Source organism: Hydra viridissima, unplaced genomic scaffold, assembly GCF_058129835.1.
Source record: "Hydra viridissima isolate aposymbiotic clone 2 unplaced genomic scaffold, HvirCarnegie_v1 scaffold_8, whole genome shotgun sequence".
In the NCBI taxonomy this organism is placed as follows: Eukaryota; Metazoa; Cnidaria; class Hydrozoa; order Anthoathecata; family Hydridae; genus Hydra; species Hydra viridissima.
Genome location: NW_028324307.1, coordinates 4400396 through 4427039, shown reverse-complemented (window position 1 = coordinate 4427039; position 26644 = coordinate 4400396). Strand labels below are relative to the sequence as shown.

The 26644-nt window shown below is 29.7% G+C and overlaps 4 pseudogenes; 3 read left to right on the top strand and 1 right to left on the bottom strand.

The window, feature by feature from the left end:
• The first annotated feature begins 4715 nt into the window (after positions 1-4715).
• LOC149884669 (uncharacterized) lies at positions 4716-9586 on the top strand (annotated as a pseudogene).
• Positions 9587-11641: 2055 nt separating this feature from the next.
• Positions 11642-17618, top strand: LOC149884668 (uncharacterized; annotated as a pseudogene).
• A 4518-nt stretch (positions 17619-22136) lies between these two features.
• On the top strand, positions 22137-22956 carry LOC149884667 (uncharacterized; annotated as a pseudogene).
• Positions 22957-25017: 2061 nt separating this feature from the next.
• LOC149884666 (uncharacterized) lies at positions 25018-26497 on the bottom strand (annotated as a pseudogene).
• Positions 26498-26644: the final 147 nt, after the last annotated feature.

Genomic DNA, 26644 nt, shown 5'->3' with positions numbered 1-26644 from the left:
AATGATCTCTGGTGACCAAACCACTGCAGTTTTGCACACTATATTTTGTAAGCTTCAAGTAAGATGGTAGAAGATTTGAAAAATATCAAGTTATTTTTTCAAAAATATAAGATAAATTAGTGCTTAAGTGTCTCATTTTGCCCCTCGTTACCCTATACTTTTTATATTTTGAAAATGAATGTACATATTTCCTAAATTATTTGATCATCACGAATTTATATTTTAATTTATACTAAACAGGGTCCATAATCCATAAAAGGCTCGTTTTGCATGTCTAATCCTCGTATAGCTTTGTTATTTTTTGAAAGGGTTGAGGCAAAATTTTTGATATTTTTCGTGCTATAAATGTGGCAAATAAGGGTAGTAAACAAAAAAATATTGTTATCTAGGTTTGGTCTCAAAACTGAATCCCCCCCCCCCCTCTACTACCCCTCTTTCTTTAAAAAATCTATAATAAACTAATTTTTTAAATTTTATTTTAATAATTATTTTAAAATATATAAAAATTCAATGACAGTTTTTAAATTTTAACAAAAATATGTTGGGTTTAATAGTTATGACTATTTGTTGTTAATAACTCCCCCCTTTACCCCATTATGGTCATTTATTTAAAATTTACGGAAAAATATTTTTTACAGTATATTTTTAAATGTCTATGGACATCTGAAAATATTTAAAAATTTTGAATTTCAAAAAAAAGTTTTTTTACTAAGATATATATACAATATTGTGAAAAAGTTAAGAACCACTAAATAAAATAATTTTTTTCCAATAAACTTAATTAATTTTTATTCTAAAGATAATAAAATAGTCTTTTTTTTCAAACATATTAAACAGAACATGAAAAAAAAGAATTTCTTTATTTGAAAATTTATTAATAGAACCTGTAAAAATAAGGATTAAATATTATGTGTTCATTTTTTTTAATACTTTTTTTTTTGAAAAAGTTAAGAATCACAAAGAATTTTTTGTGCTAAATGCGGTGGAAACATATTTTTTATTTTATTTTAACCTTTTTTATTAAAATATTCTATCAAAGACCTGAGTCATTACCAAAAAACCAATAAAAGTATTTAATTTCAAACAAAAAATATTTCCTTTCTTTTCAAAAATTGAGCAGAAAGCTATTACCTATGAAGATCGTGTAAAAGTGGTGCATTTTCACCAGGAAGGTAAACCCGCTTGTGAAATTGGAAGATGATAAAGCGATCACAGATTTCGGTGCTCACAATCGTCAAAAGATTCAAAAGACGAAATCTTACGTTGATCGCCAACGTTCTGGAAAACCGCGTTTGACGACACCCAATCATGATCGCCTTTTAATCAGGTTGGCGAAGAAAAATTGAACCATGCTATCGCATGAGTTAAGAAGGGAATGGAAGCTTTCAAATGGACGTCAAGCATCGGCATCACTTGTGCGTAGGAAACTATTACTAACAATACGTAATGGAAAAAAGCTGTTCTAAAACCGCGACTTTGCCAAAGCGTCAAAGAATGGTCTAAACAAAAATGGAGGATAGTAATGTTCAGTACTGAGATGAATATCGAGGTTGATAACCGAAAAAATCAAATTATGATTTGCAGGCAGTCTTCAGAAAAATATAATCTCGATTGTACCGTTCAAAGAACAAAACAAGGTAGCGGGTCGGTTGGAATATGGTGCTGCATGACATATTATGGTCTCGGTATGTTTAAACTATTTGATGGTCGACTCAACTCTATTTATTACGTCAATATTTTAAATAACAACTTGTTACCGTCAATTGATGCACTTGAGCAAAGCGTTCCGTTCATTTTCAAGCAAGACAATTCACCATGTCACAGGGCAAAAATTGTCTCTGAATGGTTCGAAAGCAAAAGTATTGAACGTCTAACTTAACCACCAAATAGCCCAGATCTAAATTGCATTGAAAATCATTGGAGTTGGCTTGATAAAAAGATTGCCAAGAAAGCACCAAGGAGCCTTGAGGAGTTGCGCAATATTTTACCAGCAATACTTGGAAATGTTCCCAAACATATTTTAGAGAATTTAATAGACTCAATGCCAAATCGTATAAATGAGTGCTTAAACATTCATGATAGAATGAAGCGGTATTAAATAAAAATTACCGTTTTTTGTTCTGTGGTTCTTAGCTTTTTCACAATTTTTTTTTAAATAAAAATTACCTATAAAACTTTAAATACATTATTTTTAATTGTTTAAAAGTTTTTCTCATTATTTTTATCTTTTATTTTGTTTGACTATTTTCTAAAATTTATTATTATTTTTTTAACAGAAAAATATATTCAGTTAAAGAAAAATTTAAAAACAAATATATATATATATATATGTATATATATATATATATATATATATATATATATATATATATATATATATATATATATATATATATATATATATATATATATATATACACACATATAAATATATACATATAAATATAAATATATGTGTGTGTGTGTGTGTGTGTGTGTGTGTGTGTGTGTGTGTGTAAGTAGAAGACTTTTAGTAGAAGAGATTTTGATTTTCACTTTTATCAATCCAATTTGTAGAATAATTCTAAATAAGTTTTCATATTGTAGCCTGTTTTAAGCTGACATTTTTTTAGATAATAAAATGTAAAAACAATTATCTGTGTATATTTGATTTTACTTTTTATTTAATATTTACATTTTTATAATGTAATAACATAACTTTAACTAAGGAATAATAGTTCTTACTTAAAAATCTTTTTTTTTGGTATGTCCAGTGGTCCTCCTAGAAAAATCTTAAACAGCACTGTCTTAGTTTTGCACGCATTTCTTCTTCAAATGTTAATGCTGCAGCCCTTTAAGTGAATTATACTGCCAACTTTGTGAGTGCCAGTATACCCCAACAATCAATGGAATTGTTGAAAAAAGTTCATCATCTGCATTGGATAATGTTATAATCAGTGGAGTATCTAGGGTAGGGCACGTGCCATGGGGCGCAAAAGAAGCTTGGTTGCGATACAATAAGCGAGAATTACATAAAATAAATTAAGAAATAGTATATTATATAAAATAAACAAAGTTTTGAATTATTTCTCAGTGTTAGATTTATTATGCTTTTCTACTGTTCTGCAAAATATTATATTTATAAAAAATGTGCTAAAAAAAGCGGTTACGAATATGTCAAGGAAGTTATATTAAGGTTAATAATAAAATTTGATAAAAAAAAAAAGGTTACTTAGACATTGGAAAGGAGAGATGATATGAACTCTTACGCTAGTGGGAGTTTTTAGTAACTTTTTGTTAAAAAAAATCTTCGTTTTTATGTTTGTTTTTTTTAAATGTGTTTTTTTAAGACCTTGTTATCTTAATATCTTTTTCTCACAATAACGTTAATATCTTCAGTTTGGATAAAGCTTTTATCTTCCAAATTTCAAAGAATATTTATTAACTTGTTTATTAGAACTGGAATTATAGCATTTCAAGTATATAAAAGTTGTTTGAATGTAGTTTGTCAGACTGACACAGGCAATAAATCAATTTCTGGACGTTTAGTGCTGCCATTTTAGTCATTTTCAACATTTGGAAAAAAATTTAGTTCCAGCCCAAGAGCAACTATTTAGCTACCATTTGGCAAAATATGGTATATTTAGTCCATATTTTAGTTAAGATATAATTGTTTTAGTTAAGATAAGATTTTAGAGAAGTTGTGCTGACTCAGCATCAAAAAATGCAAATTTCATTTTTCTTTTAAAAAGTTAAGATATAATTGTTTTAGTTAAGATAAGATTTTAGAGAAGTTGTGCTGACTCAGCATCAAAAAATGCAAATTTCATTTTTCTTTTAAAAAGTTAATGTTTTAACATAATTTCCTTATATAAAAAATAAAAAGACAAGTTTTTAACATTTATAAATAAAAAGTTATTTAAATGGCGTGAACCACCTTAAATAAATCAAAACTGAACTATACACTGGCGCCTGGTATTGTCCTCATGAGCGCCTTCTGAATCACTGGATTCGTCTTCTACAAATATATTCTAAAATATTTAGTTGAGATATATTAAGGTAATTAAAAAATATATTGCTTTTGTCAATTATATGTAGCAAATTCTTCAATTATATGTAGCAAATTCTTAACCAAATTCTATGCTGCATCAGGTCATGGACTTGACTTCTTGTCTGGCATTCAAGTTGTCAGAGATGTTCGAAATGCACTTTTTGATAAGTTTTGGTGGTGTTTTCAATGACCCTGTTTTTAACTTACTTATTGACTTTTGCCCAAGAACTGAGGAAATGAGAGAGGCACATTAGCTAGCTGCCTAAATGACATCATTAGTGTTATTGACGGTCACTATGAGTGCCAGTTCAATATGACCTCAACTGATCAATCGAAGTCCCAGACACTATCGGTACGACCTCATAACATTGACTCTGAAGAACTTGTTGGTATGTTTAGCGCTTCATAGCAGAAAGCTTATAATGACACACTTTGTTTCTTGTCATCAAAAATTCGCACATGCAAAAATAGGACAACTGATTTCCTTTCTAAAAAACCGACCGATATACGAAATAAATTGAAACCGTTATTTCGAAAAAGGCACAAGTCACACTTTTTTCGAACTTCACTTTTTTGAACAATTTTATTTATCGAAGTGTTTTACATATTTCATTTGAAAAAGGAACATTGCCATATACCACAAGTCAACTTTTTAAAGCAAATAAAAATTAAAGTCTGCTTGAAAATGGTACCAGTCCTGAACTTAAGCCCCTTTCTAGAGAAACGAAGCGCAACCATCAAATGCAACATCACTTTATCAGTTACAAAAATCGAGAATCGCGAGCTTGCCGAAAATGCTTATAAATATAGAAAAAGAGTGTCTGGTATAACAAACAGTGAAAAATATAAACATACTAGAATAATAAAAGCTAAAATTGCTGGAGAAGCTCATAAAAACCACAACGGGAATGATGTGGCCCAAAGACAGGTTAGTTTTTCCATCTTGTTAATTTATTTTATTACTCATGATTTTTTAACCACCAATAACTAGGAGTAAATGATTACCTTAAGGTAATAATATAATTTTTATATTATTATCTCAAGATAATGTTTATTGTTTCTTTTGTTCATAGATGCAATGCAAAATGTATGGAGCTTAAATCTGAAGATCCTATGAAAAGTGCTATACAGTTTGTTAACAAACTTGATAGCAAAACGCCCTAGATACATACTAGAGATGGGAAACGAACCGAACCCGAACCGAACGAACCGAACTAGAACCTTTTCTACGACAGAACCGAACCGAACCGAACCCGAACTTTAGTTGTTACCAAACCGAACCGAACCCGAACTTTAAAACTGTTGGGAACCAACCGAATCAAACCAACTGTTCTTACCCTAAACAAGATAATATAGGGGCTTGAAAAAGTGAAAATTTTGCAATTCGCACATCACTACAATACATAACATGATACATAACATAATTCATAACCTAATGCATAACATACCACGAGTTTAGAATTATTTTGTTCTATCTCTCTTTTCAAGTGTTGGAAGAAAATGAGTTAGTAATTTTAGTAATTAATAACTAGTTTTAAAATATATTTTATTTTTCAAATTTTTTTCTAAATAATTTGTTTAAATCAAAATTGTTTAAAGCATAAGTTATTATTTCTTTAAAAACTAAGCTAAAATTTTAAGTAATTTTTATTTTTAGAAAAAAATTAAATATTTTCTCCCAACGTTTAAAATGGGAAATAGAACAAAATAATTCTAACCTCGCGATAAGTCTACATTTCATAACATTACTAACCAAAATGGAAATGTTGTTTCTAAACATTTGCAATATTGAGGTGTTGTTAATGTTCTGAGTTTTTATTCATATCTTAGTAATTAATGATTGCTATAATTACATAATATTTTAGTAATAATGAGTAATAGTAAATGGACTAAAAAAGTGTTGGAGAAATTGATAACAGACGGAGCGGCTCGCTTAGTACCTGCATCATGGACAAAGAGTGAATGCTGGACACGCTTTCGTTGCGTTGAAGTTGGGGATGAGGTTTGTAGCTATACTTACTGCATATGTAATTATTTAGTTTTATAAATATTTCAATAAATCAATAATCACCTACATCTCTCATATTGCACACAATGCCAAACTGAGCAGCATTCAGGTTTGATAATTAATTGAATATCAATGCTAAATAGAGTCAATTGACCTTAGTTACAATACATTTTATTTGATTTTTGTATAACTGTGAGTAATCATGTTACGATCAACAGGTTGTCGAGGAGTTTGCCGTTTGTAAGCAGTGTGGATTATGGTTGTCAGTGCCAATTGGTCATACTACAACTTTACAAAGACATAATAGATCACACATCAGTAAGATCAATTCAGAACCTGGACAATTAAAAATGACAAGCTTTTTACCTAAAAAGACAGAGGTTAGTAAATATAGTTAGCGGATCTTGATTTTTTCTATTTACTGTTTTAACTTTTCACTTGTTACTTGCTGCCATTGATAGCAAAATAAATCTGTTACAAGTTGTAAGCAATATTTTAGAAATACAATGTTTTTTGTAGTACAAAAAAAAAGGCCATTATGTATTGGTATGTATTTAATGTCTATTGTTTATTGCTTTATACTTTACAGGTTCCTAAACACATTTGTGAAAATGCTCAACGTGCGGCCCTGTACATGATTGCAAAAGACATTCAGCCATTCTCGTGTGTTCAGGATGATGGGTTCCGTCACTTTGCTCAAACAATGATTGATATTGGATCGAAGTATGGATCAGTGAAACTTGAGGATATTATGTGTGATCGAACAACGCTGTCTAAGACGCTACTACCAAAGTTCTACAACGAATGTGTTCGAAAGCTGAAAGACGAACTTGCTGGGGTTACTCATATCGCAATAACAACTGATCACTGGACCGATGACATTCTAAAATACTCTTATCAGACTTTTACAGCACATTACATTAACAGCAGTTATTGCCTTATAAGTAAGTGTGTTGGATTGTTTGAGTTTAGTGAGTCTAAGACTGGCATTGCCGTAAAAGCAAAGACAACTTAAATACTTAAAAAAATTTTCCCTCAGACTCTAAAAAGAGACAATTTCGTATTTGTGACTGATAATGGGAGTAATATGAAGTCGGCTTATCGCAACGATGTTAGACTTAGCTGTGCAGGTCATAATCTGAATTTAGCTGTTGAAAAGGCTTTGAAATCCCCTGGTGCTAATTTAGTTCATGAAATGATCAAGACTTCAAAGGAAATGGTGGGCTACTTTAAACATAGTGGGAAAAACCAGGAACTAAATCACACTCTCAAACAGGATGTTGCAACTCGTTGGAACAGTCAACTTTTTCTTTTGCAATCATTGTCATGCCAGTTAGATCATGTCAAGTCAATTCTTGCTGATTCAAAGCAGTTTGACAAACTTGAGCAACTGAGCAACGTTAATGAAAAATTGTTGCATGACGTCGTAAAATTTTTGCATCCCTTTCACAAGGCTACTGTACAATTGTCACATGACAATGTGCCGATGTCCCCTGATGTATGGCCAATGCTATTTTATCTTCGATCAGTCTGTAAGATCAATGGTTCAGACAGCGACAGTATGCGTGATTTGAAGGCAATTTTTCTGTCGAGCTTGAATGAAAAGTATATTATTCATCCTTTGCACAAGCTATCAACACTTATTGTTCCTTCTTACAAGTACTTGTCTTTTGTCAACGCAGAAGATCGCAATTTTGTTTATTCAGAAATGCGTAGTATGGTGGACAAAATTATTTCTTCTTCACCAAATCAGGTGATAGGAAAGGACTCAGGCAATACAGATATAAACAGCTTTAGTGAATGCAGTCATTCAGATCAGCTGCCTCCTTCAAAGAAGAATAAAGCTGACCCTGAATCTTATGATTTGTTGGCAGACTTAAAAACAGCTGCCACTCCATTGTCTAATGCCGACAGTAATGACACAAGACATGAACTTGACAAATACTTGGCACTGCCCGTGACAGCGTGTAATGCATTGCAATTCTGGAAAGACAATGACCGTGAACATAAGCTTCCGACGATGGCATTGATTGGAAGAAAGTTGTTGGCTATTCCTGCTACAAGTACTGCCAGTGAAAGAGTGTTTTCAGTGTGTTGGGTGACAATGAGTGAGCGCAGGGCTCGCCTAAATCCAGAAACATTGGAAATGTTGATATTTCTCAAATACAATATGCAGCCCTGATTAATAGACTGACAGTAGGCTACTTAAGCTAACTTTATCTGTGATCAGAAAGTTACTACTTTAATGTTTTGCGCACTTTAACTGCAGCTATTAGCAACTGCATTGTTTTCTGGAATTTTAAAGTTGCAGTATAAAAGCATTGCAAATTATTTCAAGTTATTTGTAATACTTTAACTATTTAATGTTACTTTAATTTATTTGTGTTTTATCATTGTGGATGTAAACTTTGTAACTAATTAAAAAACAGTTGTGTTGATACCGAACCGAACCGAACCCGAACTGTGCTTAAGACCGAACTGAACCGAACTCGAACATTAGATATAACCGAACCGAACCGGACCCGAACTTTAAAAAAAGGGTTCGATTCCCATCTCTAATATATACTTGCAGTCATTAATTGAAAAGAAGGATATACAGAGAAAACGTTCTAGATCTGAAGAACCTAAGAAAAAAGAATTTACCTTTATTTATCACATTAGGATAAATGGTGTTGGAAAAACCATTTTGCAGTATGTATGGAATTTCTATGAAACAAGTTAGACGTTTATGTGTTTTCTTAAAAAGAAATGAGCAGCCCATAGATCTCAGAGGTAAATCTGAGGAATCACGAAGCAACGCATTGCCTGGTGATACATTAATTTAAGTACGAGAGCATATTGAGTCATTTCCTGTTAAACATGTGCACTACTATAATAAAGATGCATCATCTTATTATTTAGATGAAGAACTCAATGTGAAAATTATGCAAACATTATACGAACAAAGTTATCTAGATCATCCTGTTAAATATATATTTTACTTAAAATAATTCCAGGAAAATTTTAGCTTATCGTTCGGTAGGAAGCTAATTGATGTCTGTGGACTGTATGAAGAGTTAAAGATTAAACTAAAAAATCCACATATTAATGAAAACGCAAAAAAAGTATATCAAGCAGATATTGAGATCCATAAAAGACAAGCAAATAAGTTTTACAAAAAAATACAGTAAGTAGAAACTAAGTGCTAGAATGATCCGAATGTGTATGGGATTGCATTTAATTTTATGCAAAATTTGCCACTTTCATATATGCCTGTCCAGGAGACTTTTTATCAACGTCAATTATGGCTGTATGAGTTTTGCACATATGATCTTAACACAGCTAAATCAGTATTTTATTCTTATTGTGAAGTCGTTGCTAACAAAAGTCCAAATAAAGTATGTACTTTTGTGCTGGATTATGTTAAAAAATATATTGGCAATGATGCCAAAGAACTGCACCTATTTTCAAATGGTTATGCTGGTCAAAATCGGAATCATGCCATGGTCCGGGTTCTTTTATCACTGGTAGCTGAACTAGGTAACAATGTAAATGAGATACAATATTAAATACCCAAACGAGGTCACTCATTCCTGCCAAATGATAGAATGTTTGGCAGGAATGAGTGACGTAGTGATGTAGAACTTGAAAATATCATAATGAAATTCCTACCAACAAGTTTTGGTCATGGATCATCTAAACGTCAGTATCTTATGTTTGATGTTGATCTGACATCTTTTACTGTACGGTAATATTATTTAATATAATATATTTTAATTTCGTATTTTTGATTGTCTGAATTAAAAGATTTCCTCTAAAAAGCATTATGGTCAAATCTAAATGAATCTGAGAACTAAAAATAGTTTTGGTTGGGTTTTAAGAGGTTTCTAAGTTAAAAACCTATTAACTTAGAAACCTCTTAAAACCCAGCCTCATGATTACTTATTAATAACATTATGGTCAAAGGAACAACATACTTTAGTCAAAGCTATGACATTCATGTTGAACCATTGACCATTTGACTACTTTTTAAAAACGCTCAATGATGATACTTTTTGGTTGAATAAGAAAAAAAGTCAAAAGTATCACTTTTGCGCAAAATAAAAGAGAATAACATAAACTTTGAATGATGTAAACTGATTCAATAGCCAAGAAAAAAAAACGCCTGGAAACAAAAAGCGGTAAGAGGCACAACAGGTTCCTTTACTTATTTTTCTCTATTTTAATACACGATTAAAGATTATTTTCTTTAAGTCTTTTAAGGGGGAGTGTTATTGACTATTGAGTTTACAATAAATACAGACATACAATTTGAAAATGAGAGTTCTGTATTCATCCTCATATTTACTTGATTTACTGGTGGGAAATCAGTGAAATAGTAGATTTTTAAAAAGTACATGCTAAAGTACTCTCATAAATGCTTGTTTACTAATTGAGCATGAGAAATCAAGTATTTTTTTTTATACCAGCTTATGGTGGTATCTAGCCATTATTTTGGTGAAAAATAAAAAAAAGGAAAGTAGTGAAATAAATAATGAACCTATAATATAAACATTATTTGTACGCGGAAGTTACGTGTTTACGACGTAATTCATTCTGTGATTATTTGGATTTAAATTACTGAGGTATTAACAAAAACTTAACTCTTTCTTGCATCTGTAAGTATTATGATATTTTATTTACAAAAGCAACAACAACAACAATATTTTTGCGCATTGTTTGATTGGGAGTTACAATAAAAGCTGTTATCAAAAAGTGCACTTAACTAAAATGAAAGTTGCACCACCACTATGTTGTCATATAAATAAGTTATGTTGTAAACCAACCTTGTCAACAACAACTCGGATCACTTACACTTTTTCATGTGCCAAATTTTTCTGAGACTAGTTTTAATTAATATAACTTGTTATATAACTCTAGAAATGAAAAAATGTGACCGCTTCGATTCATTTGCCGAGTTTGAGTTGAAGTTAATAGAGTACTGCGAAGAAAATAGTCACCCTATACACTACAGAAAGAGTCACAAGCTTAAGGTAATATTTAGTTAGTATTTTAGGTAATATTTTTTTGAAACTGAGATTAATATTTGTTTAACATTTCAAATGACCAGCATTTTAAAGAGTAAATGTGCAAACCTTTGATCATTTTAAGTTTTAAAGGAAAAACTTTCATACGTTAAATTGTAGCTTGATGACAGCTAAGCTGAAAAGTTTATTTATAATGATCTTCTTATTACATGCGTACACTATGGGAAACCACGCACAAGCAAAGTGACAACTTGTAGACCGCATCAAACAAAAATTGGCATTGACTATCCAATGAAAATTAGATTACAGCTAAAATGCTATGAAAGTAAAATAGACAGTTTTGCTTTAGAGGTACTCAGTACTTAAGTTTAATATTTATTTTGTAATTTGATTGTTTAGAACAATTAGATAAAACTATTTCTTGGTTTTAGATAACTTAGCAATTAGTCTTAGTTTTTTTACTGAGTTAAACTTTTAAACTAAATTTTTTATTTAAAAAAAACTAAATTACTTCAATTAAAGGTGGCTCAACTAGAAGAGGCCCACAACCATCCAACAAGTAAATAATTATTTTGTTGCTATCCTAGGAATAGAAAGATGACAATGCAGGAGGAAAAATAATAATAAATTTAATAATAATAAATTTAATAAATGCTAATGTCACCCCATTACAGATAAAACAAATATTGCATTTAGATGGTCACATAAAATGTGTGACTAAACAGGATTTACGCAACTTAAAAGCTAGGAATAAAAAAGTTGAGCGTGGTAATAATAAAGAGGGACAGTTGCTGGTAGATGCTGTTAACAAACCTTTAGAAAAAGTTGATGGTGGCTCAGTTTCTATTCTTCAAAACGATGATGAGTTACAAGCTATATGTTGGCAAACTAGTGTGATGAAGGAGAAATATAAAATATATGGTGAAGTAGTTTTTGTGGATTCTACTTACAAAGTTAATATTGAACGATTTCCACTATTGGCTTTTTTTAGTAGAAGATGGTTTAGGATTTGGAGTGCTAGTTTTATTTGCTTTTGTTCAGCATGAGACTATAGACATCTTGAAATAGATTGTGGAATGGTTTTGTACCCAAAATAATAACATCAAAACTAAAGTTATTATTGTGGACAAAGATATTGGGTTAATAAATGCTTTGAGGCCTACATGTTTGCATTCATCAGTGTTGCTGTGTCGTTTTCATGTAATAAAGTACATCAAAAAAGTTGTCATACAGTTGTTTGTACCTCCATCAACTAAATGTGAGATGATGAATTTGATATTAAAAGCGGTATATGCTAATTCAGAAGCTGATTACCATGAAGCATACGAGAGTATGGTGAATAATCATCAGCTCCCTGAATCCTTTAAAATATATTTTTTAAACAATTGGCATTCATGTAAGGAACAATGGTGTACAGCTTATCGAAAAAATAAGTTAACACTAGGTAACAACACCAACAATAGAATTGAAAACTTTAATCTACAGTTAAAAAAAAAAAATCAAACCTAGTACGCATTTGGCTGAAACCATTAAAAGACTTAATGATGCCAAACTACACATTTCCAGTGACAAGGGCTATAAACAATACAGAGAGATAGGTGTTCGAACAGTTGCCGCATCTGGAATGCCTAAAGAAATTGGACAGTCACTAACAAACTTTGCAACAGATTTATACTCTTCGCAGTTTTTAATGTATTCAACCAAGGAAAAAGTTGAAATGGTTTTGCACAATAAAATTGATATACTATTGACCAAAGACAGTTGCCAGTAAATCATTAGCAATTAGCAAAAAGCAACCCGTAATACGGGTTATGGTCGGTCTGTTACTTAATTTATAGTGGCTGTTTTCCACAAATTAAAGTTGCGTCAAGTTCAGGAAAATAGAGTTATTTTTATTAAGAGTAATGAAGTTTTTGATGGAGACCTTTTACCAGAATAATAAAATGTAAAACAATGATTTACATATATATAAGAAGTTTTTCTTTTTATAAATAAGAATTTAACATATATAAGAATTTTTTCTTTCCTCAAAAGTATTGCAAATGCTAACTAAGCTAATTTAAATAGTTAAACACCTTACTAAATTTAAGTAACACCATATTTGACAAATGCGGAAAACTACAATATTCACCCCCCGTTTAAAAAGATCCCCTAAGTTACGTACAACAAATTACTAGGCATAAAATAGGAAAAATTTAAAAAAAAATGAACAAATTGCGTAAATTTATACCATTTTAACTGACAAAAATTTACAACAAAAGGTAATTAGAATTTTTTTTTATAAATCGTAAAAACACCACATACAAAATAAAATTCGATTTACCTATTTATGGTAACCTATTTTGACAAGGCATTTAATATTAACATTTATCGAAAATGTATCTATAAAATCTATTTCGAAGTGCAAAAGGATAAACAATACTAACATAAAAAAAAAAGAAAAAAAAAAAAAAAATCAAATTAAGATATAAACTGCATTTTTAGCATAATGTTGTCTTGGCTTTCAATAAATAAATAAAAGCAGTAAAAACCAATAATGACACTACCTGTTATTCATTTTTAACAATAGACACCAACGTGAAGGTATGCAAAACCGTCTATCAACACAAAACATCACAAAGATAACACATAACAATAGAATATTTACACTTGATCCTAAAATCCTGTGAAAATAACAAACCTAATTAAAATATGACAGGCAAAATTAAAAAACCAATTTAAATTTAACTATATATTTATCTTTTTACTAAACATATAAATACATAAATGTATATTTGTTTTTATGTTCAATATTAGTTATTCAATTACTTCAAATTTAGGACATTAAAACACCCTAGATTTAAAGATCAAGGTTGCATACTCTCCCATACACATTACGCTAAACATTAACAGACATTGTGTTTACAGAAAAATTAAAAAAGGCTACACAACACAACCTAGCTCTGAAGCAGTAACACCGCCTGGTACTAAATGCTGCCAAGTCACACCTCTGCTATAAGTACACCGCTTGGCTGCCAAGGTTATCAATCTTGCTCAATATTATGCCCACTCACACCACTTAGAAAACATGGAAACAACATAATTTAAACATATATACAGCTATAAACAAATATGGTTTCATATAACACATATAAACATATTATAACACCTATAAACATATTAAATGACAGGTATATTTCTCAAAAACTATGAAAAAAAAAATTAAAATAATAAGAAAAATATAACATTTGTGTAACACTTTTCATCTACCATACCTTGAATGAGACGTTTATAAATTTTGAAAAACAAACTATTAAATGCTCTAGTTCTTGAACATGCAACATACAGTTGACCATGAGAGAAACATGGTTTATTCAGATATACCCCAACTCTATCAAATATTTGACCTTAACTTTTATTAATTGTCATTGAATAAGCCAATCTGACAGGAAACTCACGATGTTTCAGAACAAAAGGTAAATTAGAACCTGATGGAGCCAGCTGAATTCGAGGAACAAAAACCCATTTACCACCAGAAACACCTGTCAAAACCTCTGCATCTATAATTATTTTGAAGAGCACAAATTTTCACTCGAGTACCTTAGCATAACCTAGCTTTGAGATCTAAATTTTTAAGTAGCATTATTACACAACCAATTTTCAATTTTAAACAATGAGGTAGCATACCTGAGGGAGTTAACCTGTACAAAAACTCAACAGGAAAACTATTTCTATCAATAAGGTCATAAGTATCAATTTGATCAGCACTTAAATAAATTTTGACCTCACCCAGCAGACATTCAAGCACTTCTTCATTGGTAAGGAATCAACATTAGTTGGTGTTAAAATCACGCGCTTAGAATAGTCATTTTGATCAGCATCTCCAAAAATCTTTTCAACAATTGATTCGTTTCCTCTAATAATGCACTGATTTGGTATTTCAATGCATCCTTTAAAAGGATCCTCCTCTTTGACAGGTATTGTTTCATTCCCAAGTTTTTGTAGCCATTGGGGAAATTCACCTTCCCCGTCCTGTACTCTCATATTTTCAGTTAATGCAAACTTCTGCATCCATTGCCAATGCAAAGAACATTTCACACACAGTTCTAGTATTTCAGCTGGTTGGGTTAATACACAATTCTACTATTTCAGTTGCTGAATATTTTCATCAAAATTTTCTAGATTTAAGCCTATAAACTCATCAATAACAGGCATGTTGTAATCGGCCAGTATTTTACCACTTTGATTGATAATCTTTTCAATTTGATGAAGAGTAGCTCGCTCAGTTATTAGAAGTGGGATTGAGCGGTGAATGAAATCTTCCATCATAAAAGCTTTGCATGTATTCCAGATATGTAAGGGATTGTCAGATTCACAAAAGTTGAAAATAATTGAAAATAACTTTCTAATTTGCTTTGGCATACGTGTTAAAACCGCCTCAGAAAGAGTATCTGCCATTCATTGTCATCTTTCAACAAACCATTCAAAACACATGCTTCACGAAACGTTTCAAGGACAATACCATTAACAGTGCGCACATCCTCCCAAGATGTTGCTCCTTTTGCTTGCAAAAGTAACAGTTTAAGAAAAAACAATTCTCCAGTTGGATTAACCTTATACATTCGTACTAACACCTTATTACCACCCCTTTTGTCTAACCTTCCATTTACGATGTTTATCATCAAATAAAAAGTGATAAGGAATGTTTACATAAGAATAGCAATGTGCTCTTTCATTTTCAGTATTTAACTTAAACCATGCCGTTAGGTGCGTATCACGTTGAGCTGCACGATCTAAAGCCATTTGCTCTGTTCCTTCTCTAAAATACAATAATTGATTTTCAGGTAGATGATTACCAAGTCACAGCACTTTGAAAACACTGAAACAACATAATTTAAACATATGTACCAACTATAAACACAATAAATGTGTTTAAATATGTATATAAGGTTAAATATATACCTTAAATACATATTTAAACACATTTTTATAACACATATTAACACATACACAAACAATAAAAGCACTTTACATTATTATAAAAACACATTTATAGAACAACTTTAAAGCACTTATTACCACATACACATACATTTCCAAAAAGCATATATGCAAACAATAAACATGTGCAAAGAAAAATTTTAAAAATGACGCGAGAAAATTTAAAAAGATTCAAAGTAAGCAAAATATATATTTACAAACAATACTATTTACTTTCTTTTTTTTTTTTTTTTTTTCCGAAGAATTGCAATTTTCATAACAAAATTTAACCTTTACATACAATAACATGTGACATGCCATGTCAGAATTGGCACAAAAGTTTAATTTATTTTTCTAATTTTCTAAAAAAGAACAAAAATAGTTAATAGCATCACATAAATTTCAATGTAGTATAAACCATTTTATGGAAATAGCATTAGTATAACTTTAAATAAAATCCATGCCCCTATTTTCCTTTTAAGAAATAAGATAATAAAAAAAAAAACTGCAAAAAGAAAAACTAAAACAAACAAAATATAAACGATTTAAAAAATTAAAATCCTTTCTAATTTATCTAATTAAAATTTATATCCTTTCTACTTTACCTAATAAAAATGTATATATAACTATTTTATATACTTCAATTATAAGATGATTTTAGCGATGATTATCTAAACATGATTCTTTATGTAATATATCTAAACTAATAATTAAATTCCAGATCTAAACTAAGAATTAAATTCTAAAAAGAAAAAAGTTTTAGCTCGCTTAAGAGATCTTTCTTCAATGGCCGCGTGCAGTTAGAGATCGCGGTCTTTCAAAGCCTAGTAAATAATGACGAAACGACGTTTAACATTTAGCGTTAAAAGTTTCTGTAGGAATTATATTATAAATGAATTCACTGATTGCAATGTTCATTTTTTATGAATTTTCAATTATCTTGTTGGCATATTTTTTGTGCGAGAAATTTTAAAAACATGCCACTGTTTGGCAATAAACTAGAAATGACTTTGCCATTAAGGTGGAAAAAAACTGAAGTTTTAAAAGATTTTACGAGATCAGATCAATTTTCAACATTACACATATGATCAATTTTCAACATTACACAAATGTTGTCTACAAATCACAAAATAAACAAATGAAAAATAGTAAGTATGAAGAAGAACGATATAGAACTGCTCACACAGAAACTGAGGCTTTAGCTTGTTACCTTGCAACTTGTGGGGGAGCAGACTTTGAACAAAAGTTATCACAAGTAAAACACTTGCTAAACCTGTGGCAGTCTGGCAAAATAGTTGAAATTACATCAGTTTAATCAACTAATAATATTCTGTCAGATTTAAAGTTATCATCTTCCAAGGATGAATATGACCAGAAAATAGTAATTAAAAACACAAAAGAAATACTCAATGAAATATATTTCAATATAGACACAACATCAGGTTTAACATCAGAATCCATTAAACAATCAGATAAAAATAACTATCTAATACCTGAAATAAGATCTTCTTTTAGAGTGCCAGCTGTCATAAGATCGAAAGGACGGCCAAGAGGTAGAAAGCCATGGAACTCTTTCACATTGCGAACTTTAATATCAAAACATTGCGACTTTTAATATCAAAAATGGAGTAGTATCACATATCTTGTGAGTCAGTACCCAATGCCGTTTTGGCATCAAAGAAAATTTGGAAATGTTCAAGATGCATTTTTTGAAATTATATTTTATATATCTTCTGTGATAATATTACGAATTAAGATTTAATGTTAGATTTAAAATTTAATCCTGACTTTTTAAACTTAATCCTGATGTATTATATTTTTTACGTTATATTTTTTGTTATATTTACTATCTGTTGCAATATTTGTTAAAATGGTAATGTATTGACTTTTTGTCATAAATTAGCATACATATGCTTTTTTGTTTTCTTCTACATTTTGTGACTATGTATTAAAATGTTTTTGAGTTTTGTCTATGGTGTGACCATATGAAATGACCAATTCATTTATTAATGATATTTTATTGTAATATATTTTTTCAAACCTTTTTAAATAAAACAGAGTGTGGATTTTTATTTATACTCTATTCTGGTTCTTTTTAGACCCACATCAATTTACTTTTGGAGAAAAAAAAATTCTCTAATTATGCAGGGTGTTAGCTAGTCCAACGACCAGCATTGGAAAAAATGGCAAAGAGTGTACATCAGAATTCCCATTTCGTTTAAATATACCAAAATTCAATTACCTTTTTTTTTTTTGGTACTAATGATTTCATCATAAATTTCCAATATTTGGCAAAATCACGGTATAAGTATATTCCTGGCTAACACCTTGAATAAAAACTAGCGTTAACTCGAGGGTCACGGGGAATAACCGTTTTCTTAAAGCAAAAGTAACGTAATGACTTTTTAGTTACTTTCAAATCGTAGTTCACCTATTTTTGCTATATTATTTTATTTAAACTTATTTACTGAGCAAGTTAAAGTCTTTATATTTAGATATTATATACAATTTAAAAAATAAGCACTAGCCTAATAGTTTTTTTTAAGAATTGATTTTGTTCATTGTTCAATTTTACAATAAAAATTTAAATAAAGTTTGTTTGTAGTTGATTGTTTTTATTTTTCTAATTTTTATAGCCTGTTTCCTTTTTTTTTTGGAAGAAATTACAACTAAATGACTGGTAAAGTAGGTTTTTTTTATTAGCACTGACAATTTTAGTACTGTGCAATTTCATTTTGGTTCAGTTTTGTCTTTAATCTTTTTAAAATTGTTTTAAGCAGGTTTTGTTTTACTTTTTATAGCAATTGGAAAGAGTTGAGTTGCTTTTTAGTTACTTTAACTTACTTGTTATTTTTTGTTATTTGAAGGGTTAATAAAAGTATACCTTTTTAGACAGTCAAACTGATTCTGATTAATTCAATATTAGAAAATTTCAATACTGTATTTGAACAGCTCGCTATTCGTTTTTATTTTAAGTTGGAATTTTATTTATGTTTTTAACATGAAAAGTTAAATAAAATAGGACTTTAATTTGTGTACATGTAAGTTTATATACATAAATTTACATATATTTCATTATATTTTATATTTATCTCTATCTATAATATAGACTATATGTATATTTTCTCTTAGAACCATGTTAAGGTAATTCAGTTTTACGATTATGAACCTTATTAAGACAAAACTTCTGTTCAACAATTTAAGGCAAGAAACTATTTCAACAATATGCTGCTGATGCATATGTTAAAATTGAAGAGCAGTGTCTTGGTTTTCTAGAAGTAACCAAAGCAAACTGAGAAATATGGAGTATGATGCCTTACATGAAGATGCAAGTAATCTTGGTAACAATCATGTCACCAGGGTTTATTATAGTTTTTTATTAACTTAGGTCTTTAAAAAAACTTTGAAAATGTAAATATTAGAAGTTATTAAGCTACATACCTTTTTTTTTTTCAAAATTACCAATTATAACTTCTTAAACCCATCAGATAAGTGCTATTATTTATATTTTAATTGAAATTTGACCTTGCGTTACATCTATTTTTTATGATACTCAACTTCTCATTACTTTCAGATATTCTACGATATCACGACAAGTTTAAGATTGTTATAAAAACTTTTTTGTTATCAATTTTTATGACTATTATTAATTACACTCTATTTTCAGATTTGTTATATATTTTGATTCTAATATTAGTTACTACTTTTTTTTTTTAATCAAATTTTATTAAATTTTTTATATAAATGCTATAATTATTCTAAAAACAAATGTGTTTTGACTTTTTTTCAGTTGTCATCGCATTATTAGTTTGCTTCACTGTTGAGACATGGCTTTTATTATGTAAACTTATATGATATGAAACTTACTGCGTCAATCATTATTTAACAGTTATGAAGAAATTGGAATTCTAAACAATTGAGGTATAAATAATTTTGTTTAGTGAAAACATTAAAAAGCCATTTTTTATGGTTAATTGTGCTATAGCTATTTTTTACTAATATATATTTTTTTGTAATTGTCATTAAAAAAATGTATGATTTTAATAATTTATTGTAATTTTTTTTTAACACAGTGCTTTTGAAAGACAGTCTGTCTCCTCTCTGCTTAATGAAAGTTTATTGACAAAGTGGAGCGTTATTGGAACACTAAGCACTTATGTATTTTTTGGTACCATAATAGATAATGACCATGTTTAAAAAATGTTTTAAAAATGAGTCACTGATTCACGAAAACTATAATTAATATGTAAAATAATGCTCCCCTTTATTAATAAAGTTGCTTATTCTAAAACAAAATAATAAAAATGTAAAATAATGCTTTTGCAGTTTCAGATGATCTTTTTTTTTAGGTATTGGCGTGATTTACTTGGCTTTTCTTCTCTAGTTCTTGCTGTTATTAAAAAGAATCTAATACTTAAGTTATGTGATCTTTACTAAATTCCATAACTAACGAGTAAAACCAAAAAGATTATATTATAAAGATGGCTGCCATCGTCTTGATTTTTAAGGAGGAGAGCGCAAAACTTATTAAAACTTTTAGTTTTTCAGCGGAAAAACCGAGACAATCGCAGCCCGATATATAGATGAATTTGTATTTTATATTTCAGAAAATATGTCAATTTAATTTTAGTTATTTATTACTAAACCGTATTACTGGATGCCTACTGCTAGTATGACATTAATACACTAATGTTTATTTCAAATTAAAAATAAAAATTCATAAATTTAAAAAAAAAAGGATTATTTTTTTATGAAAGTAGAATTACCTAGCTTAATTTTAATGGAGTGATTTAAACGGATTATTTTCTTCAACAATTTTATAACTCCTTTATTTTTATGAATATCAACTGTGCATAATTTGAAGCACTAACATAATACATGATTTTATTCAAACACCTTAATTTTCGTATGTATGCTTATATAATATAAGAAAGAAAAAAATTCCTACTTAGGTATGCTGAGAAGTGTTATGCTTTAAAAAAAGCAAGTAACTCTTTTAAAATGTAAAATTTTAAATAATAATGAACTTAATGTAAATATACGCCGCATAAACAATATCAAAAACAATTTAAACGTTCCAAATGATCAAATATTTTTTTAAACGTAAATTGCTGAACGTATAATTTAAATCGCCATTTCGATGTATCGGTACATTCAAATGGAATATTACCACTTTATTTGGGCGGTAACGGACCGTTACCGTCTGAACTATCGCTGTGTACGGCACAGGTTCAAAACGGCGAGTAAGTATGCGGTTTGACTAATTTTTTCATGAACCTTTAGTGGTATTTTATCCTCTTTTTTTTGTAACAAATGACGAGGCAATTTTTCTCTGGCTCTTCTGCCCATTTTTTTATACCCTTCTTAACTATCTCTTTTATAATTAAATAAAGAAAACTACAGATTTGAATTTAAAAAATGTAGATTTAACAAAACGTTTTCATTTTGTTTGTATTTTATTTTATGAAACTTTTTTTTATAATAGATAATGCTTACGTAAGCAGTGAAAAGACGTGTGTAAAAATAATTTTTTCACATTTGTACGTGCGTACAATTAAGAGAAAATTATTTGAACGCGCGTACAAGTAAGAAAAAATTAGTTGTACGCGCGTACAAATATGAAAAAATTAATTGTACGCGTGTACAAATAACTTTTTTCTTATTTGTACGCGCGTACAAATAATGCCTACCTTAAGAATATTCTTCTTAAACACCTTAAGGTATATTTTAATCACATAGCAATGACCTTAGCAAACTTTTTATCCTTTAAGTAAGTCCCTAAAAACTAAACATGCCAACCCTGCAACAATTCTTTTTTTAATGCTTTAAGCTTTTATTGGTCTAAATGCCATAAATCTAAGTCACATTGCTATTTTTAAACGGTTTAACATTGTTTTGTAGTCTTTTTGAATTCAGATAAAATAGTGCTTTTAATTTTTGTATTTAACCTATTACAGTTTAAGGCAGAAAAGTAAATTAAGGAAAAGAAAGTTTAATGGCAATCAGCATAATAATTCCAATAACACCAATAAGCGATTTGACACAAACACAGGAACTTGTTTTACAAGTAGTAAAAAGCTGAAAAATAATCTTGGAAAAAACCTTATTTGATAATGATGAATTTATATATTTTATGCATTTTAAACAAATGTAAAGTTGTTTTGAAAAGCTACTTGTAATATATGTGGTACAAAGCTTTCCATGTTGCATGATCATTCAAGACGTTTGGGGTTTTCTTCGTTTTTTCAAATTTCTTACAGTGGCTGTGCATTTAAAGATTTTTTTTCTTCTCCTGTTATCAAAACAATAAACCTGGCATAAATACTTGTGAAATTAATATACGCAGTATCATGGCATTCAGGGAGATTGGCAGAGGAGGAGATGCAATGCTAACTTTTACCTCCATATTGAACATGCCACCACCGCTGTCAAAACCTAGTTTTGACTGTAACTTTATGATGCTTATACATCAGCAAACGTTATGCTGCTTATACATCAGTTGCTGAGCAAAGTATGAAAAATGCTGCTATAGAAGTTAGGAGAATACTGAAACCTGACTCTAATATGAATGATGTTATTGATTGTGGTGTTTCTATCGATGGTACCTGGCAGCGGAGAAGATATTCTTCTTTGAACGGTGTAGTGGTGGCAACGTCTCACGACAACAACGAGGTATTTGATACTGTTATAATTTCTAAGTTTCGTAAAGGTTGTCAAACATGGGAAGGAAAAAAAATGACACTTAAATATGAGCACTGGAAAGTTAATCATTCCTGCCAGTAAATCACGCTAAATCAGCTGGTGCCATGGAGTCCGCTGGTGCAACAGAAATATTTTGCTCTTTAGTAAAGAAATATAACATTTGCTATTTTAAATATCTTGGGGGCGGGACATTACCTCATTTAGTACAGTTATTGCACAAAAACCTTATGGTGATGACCTTGTTCCAATAAAACAAGAATGTATTGGGCATTACCAAAAGCCAGTGGCGGACTGGGGCGGCGGGACACCGGGACATTTCCCGGTGGGCCGGTCGAACAACGTTTAAAATACATCTTATAAATTTATTAAAATTGTTAAAATTACAAAATTTTAAATTTTTTAGATTGCATTTTAAAAATAAAAAACCTTAAGAACGTTGTTGGCAGATCTTATTCTCATTTTTTTTCTTAATTCTAATATTTTATAGGGTTAATTTTATATATTATACACATACACACACACACACACACACACACACATACACACACACACACACACACACACACACACACACATATAAAATTTTTTTGTTTTTTGTTTTATAATGTTATATTTATATAGTATAAAAATACCAAATGCTGGTATTACAATCACATAAAGAGAAAATATGTTTTTATACATTTATTTCAATTTATTTTATCACCTTGCACTTTCGTCCGGTGATATTTAAAATTAACTCTTAACAGGTTGACTATTTAACTATTTTTTCCCCAATGTTTTACTATCCATCAATTAATTTAACCCAATAACGCAGGCTCGTAGAATTTATATATAGAAACAATTTTGTTTAAATTGTTTCTATATATAAATGCGAATACACTACTTGAAGAGGAAAATTGTGAAATAATACACCGATTGAGCTTTGTAACGCGCCATTATGATTTGGGAGTTCGAGACCCCGTTGGAGGGGTAAAAGTAGAGACAACGTATCAAATCTCCCATTAAAACTTGAGAAAACGAAGTATAAACATCTATCAAAAGCATTCAAATAAAATTTATTTAATTATAAAGTATAATCTAAAAACAAAATTTGTATTTGAATATGCCGAAAGTTAATTGTGCCGTAATTGGTTGTACAAATAGTACATATAGATTGAAAAAATGGAAAAAAGAACTATGCAATAAACACCAACAAAATATAAGAAGAGAGGAATGCCAATTATGCGAAAAGCCATTTTTATTATATAAGTTTCCATCAGAAAATCAAAAAAATAAAGAAAGACAATTATGGGTCAAAGCTTTAAGAAGAGAATTTATAAATAAGACATGGCAGCCAACAGGTAGTGATAGGGTATGCTCCATACACTTTGTTGATGGAATTCCTTCAACTGCAAACCCTACGCCTACTTTATGTCTTGGATATGAAATAAAAGCTAATAAATCTAGAAGAAATTTATTAAAACACCCTATACCATTAAAAAAGAAAAAACTTCACTGCACTGCTGGACTTATAGATATATACATATGAGATGAATTAAGTTTATAAAAAGTACTGAAGGTCCAACATTTTTAATTTGTTACCACCTTTTTACCATATAAATTTTATGAAAGTATAGGAAAATTGAGACCCTGCAGGAAAGGTAAGGAATAGTATAATGAAGTACAAAAATCAAAGCAAAAACTTCTTAATAAAATTCAATTAATTAAAAAGAAGACCACCAAAACTTAAATTATATGTAACAATGGTGAAAGTTAACGTCAATTTTCACTATCTTTACATATAGTTTACTTAGGTTAAACAAATGGAAAAGAAATGAAAAAGTTTGTGAAGATTTCTATTTAAATTTCATTCACCAACATTAAAATATAAATATATCCTCAAATCACAGTATTATCACAGTATATATTTTACTGACAAACATTAAAAAATAAATTTTATCAAGAAACATTTTAAAAACAAAAATAATAGAATTAGAGAAAGATAACAATTAAGAGACAAGGCAAAAGTGGAAAAAAAAACAACTTAGTTTTTAAAAATATGATAAAAACCTAAATGTAAAAAAATGTTTTTTGAAAAGAGTTAGATTATGTGCTAAAAATAGATTTCAAATAATAATCTTTATAATAATTAATATATTTTTCCTTTAACAAATTCCACAAAGACACATCAAAATTAATTTTATCAACAACTATGCCATGTGGAGTCCATACAACAAAGTATGTAACACTGCACCTTGTCACAGCCATTTGTAACATACATTGGGTGTAATAAGTATGGTTAGTTTTAAGCTTTACATTGACACCCTCTTTTATTAAATATGTAAATTAAATTCTGTTGGTGTTGTAAAATTAATTTTGTAAGGGCATTTCACCTCAATACATGCTTTAGGACAGCAATCACATGACATTATTCGGTCTGGACTTGCTCCAATGTAAGGATGTTCATAATCCAGGTAAAGTCCACATTCATTCAAAGTAAGATTTTTATGATGACATTTCATTTTTTCATAAAATGCATTCACTGCTTCAACTTCCATTGTACGACCATATTTTAAGGCTGGGATATTGGGGTTAGTAAATGTCAGTCCTGATATTTTTTGGTTTAGTGACCAAAAGTTATGATACCCACCGACAGTTTTTTTAACTTTATCCATATTCGTTGCTACCTCATGAGCTTTAGAGGCAGTTATTACACTTTTTCGATAGTGATACCAATTTTCATTTTCATTTTGACCTCGTGTTACTAACTCTATTCGTTTTATATTTTCAGCTGACATGTTTACTTTTAAACTTGTAAAAAATTCAGAACAACACGAAGAGGTAGAAATTAAACTGTCAATGCTTGGCAAATCAACTGGTGGCATATCAACGTTTGTCAAAACTTCACGAATAAAGTCTATTTTTGGCTTTGGAACAGCAGTAAACAAAATGCTTGTCGGCACAATATTTTCAAGAGCAAAAGCTACATTATTGATATTTAATAACTGCACTGTATTATTTGATAGAGGATTATATTTTTCTTTTTGTATATCTACTAACTTTCTCTTTTTTTTACCTCTTTTGCCAAAATCTTCACGACTAAAGTCAAGATCTTTGATTTTAGAAGGTGCTACTTCTTTTTGAGATGGCAGCCATTCATTTGAAGTGCTTGTACATGCAGGGTTTGTTAATCCGTTTCTTACAGCAGCTTCAACTCTATACATTGCTGCAGCAACATGATTACAAGTTTGAAACATGCCAGCCATGCATGTGCAATGACAGGCTTTTATTTTTGCACTTTTTTCTAATACTAACCACAGTTTATGATATGTATCATTAATAGATTGTGATCTTCGACATTCTGATTTAAATATACAATAATTACTTCCTGTTAAATTATGATACATAAGAGGCTGAATCCAGGAAGATTTATAGTAGCTGTATGCTTATGAGTTTTTATAGTCACTTAAGTCTTTACTTCCTAGTTCTGATGGATTAAACATTAAATAGGTAAATATATCTGGATATAACAACATTGGCCAGAATGGCATACCCTCTTGTTCGTCCATCCAGCCATCAAGAATTTTAAATGGATCAGGTATTTGCATATTGTCTAATTCAAGTTTTAAATTATATTCTTTTTTTAAATCTGCCTCAACTTCTACTGCTGTTTTTATTGGTAGAACATTGTTTTCTATTGCAGCAAATACACGAGCGACTAACTCTTCCTTTTTACCATTTAACTTTAATCCTCTTAACTTTAGATTTTTTTAACTCTTTAACTTTCATTTTTGAAATCATATTGTACTCCATGATTGATTTTATAGTAAATATTTGTTTTAGCAGTATTAGTTAGATGTTTATACTTCGTTTTCTCAAGTAAATATTGTAACGGAAGTATCTTTTTACCCCTCCTATTGGAGTTCAGATCTCTTAAAAATGACGTGTTTTAAATTCGCT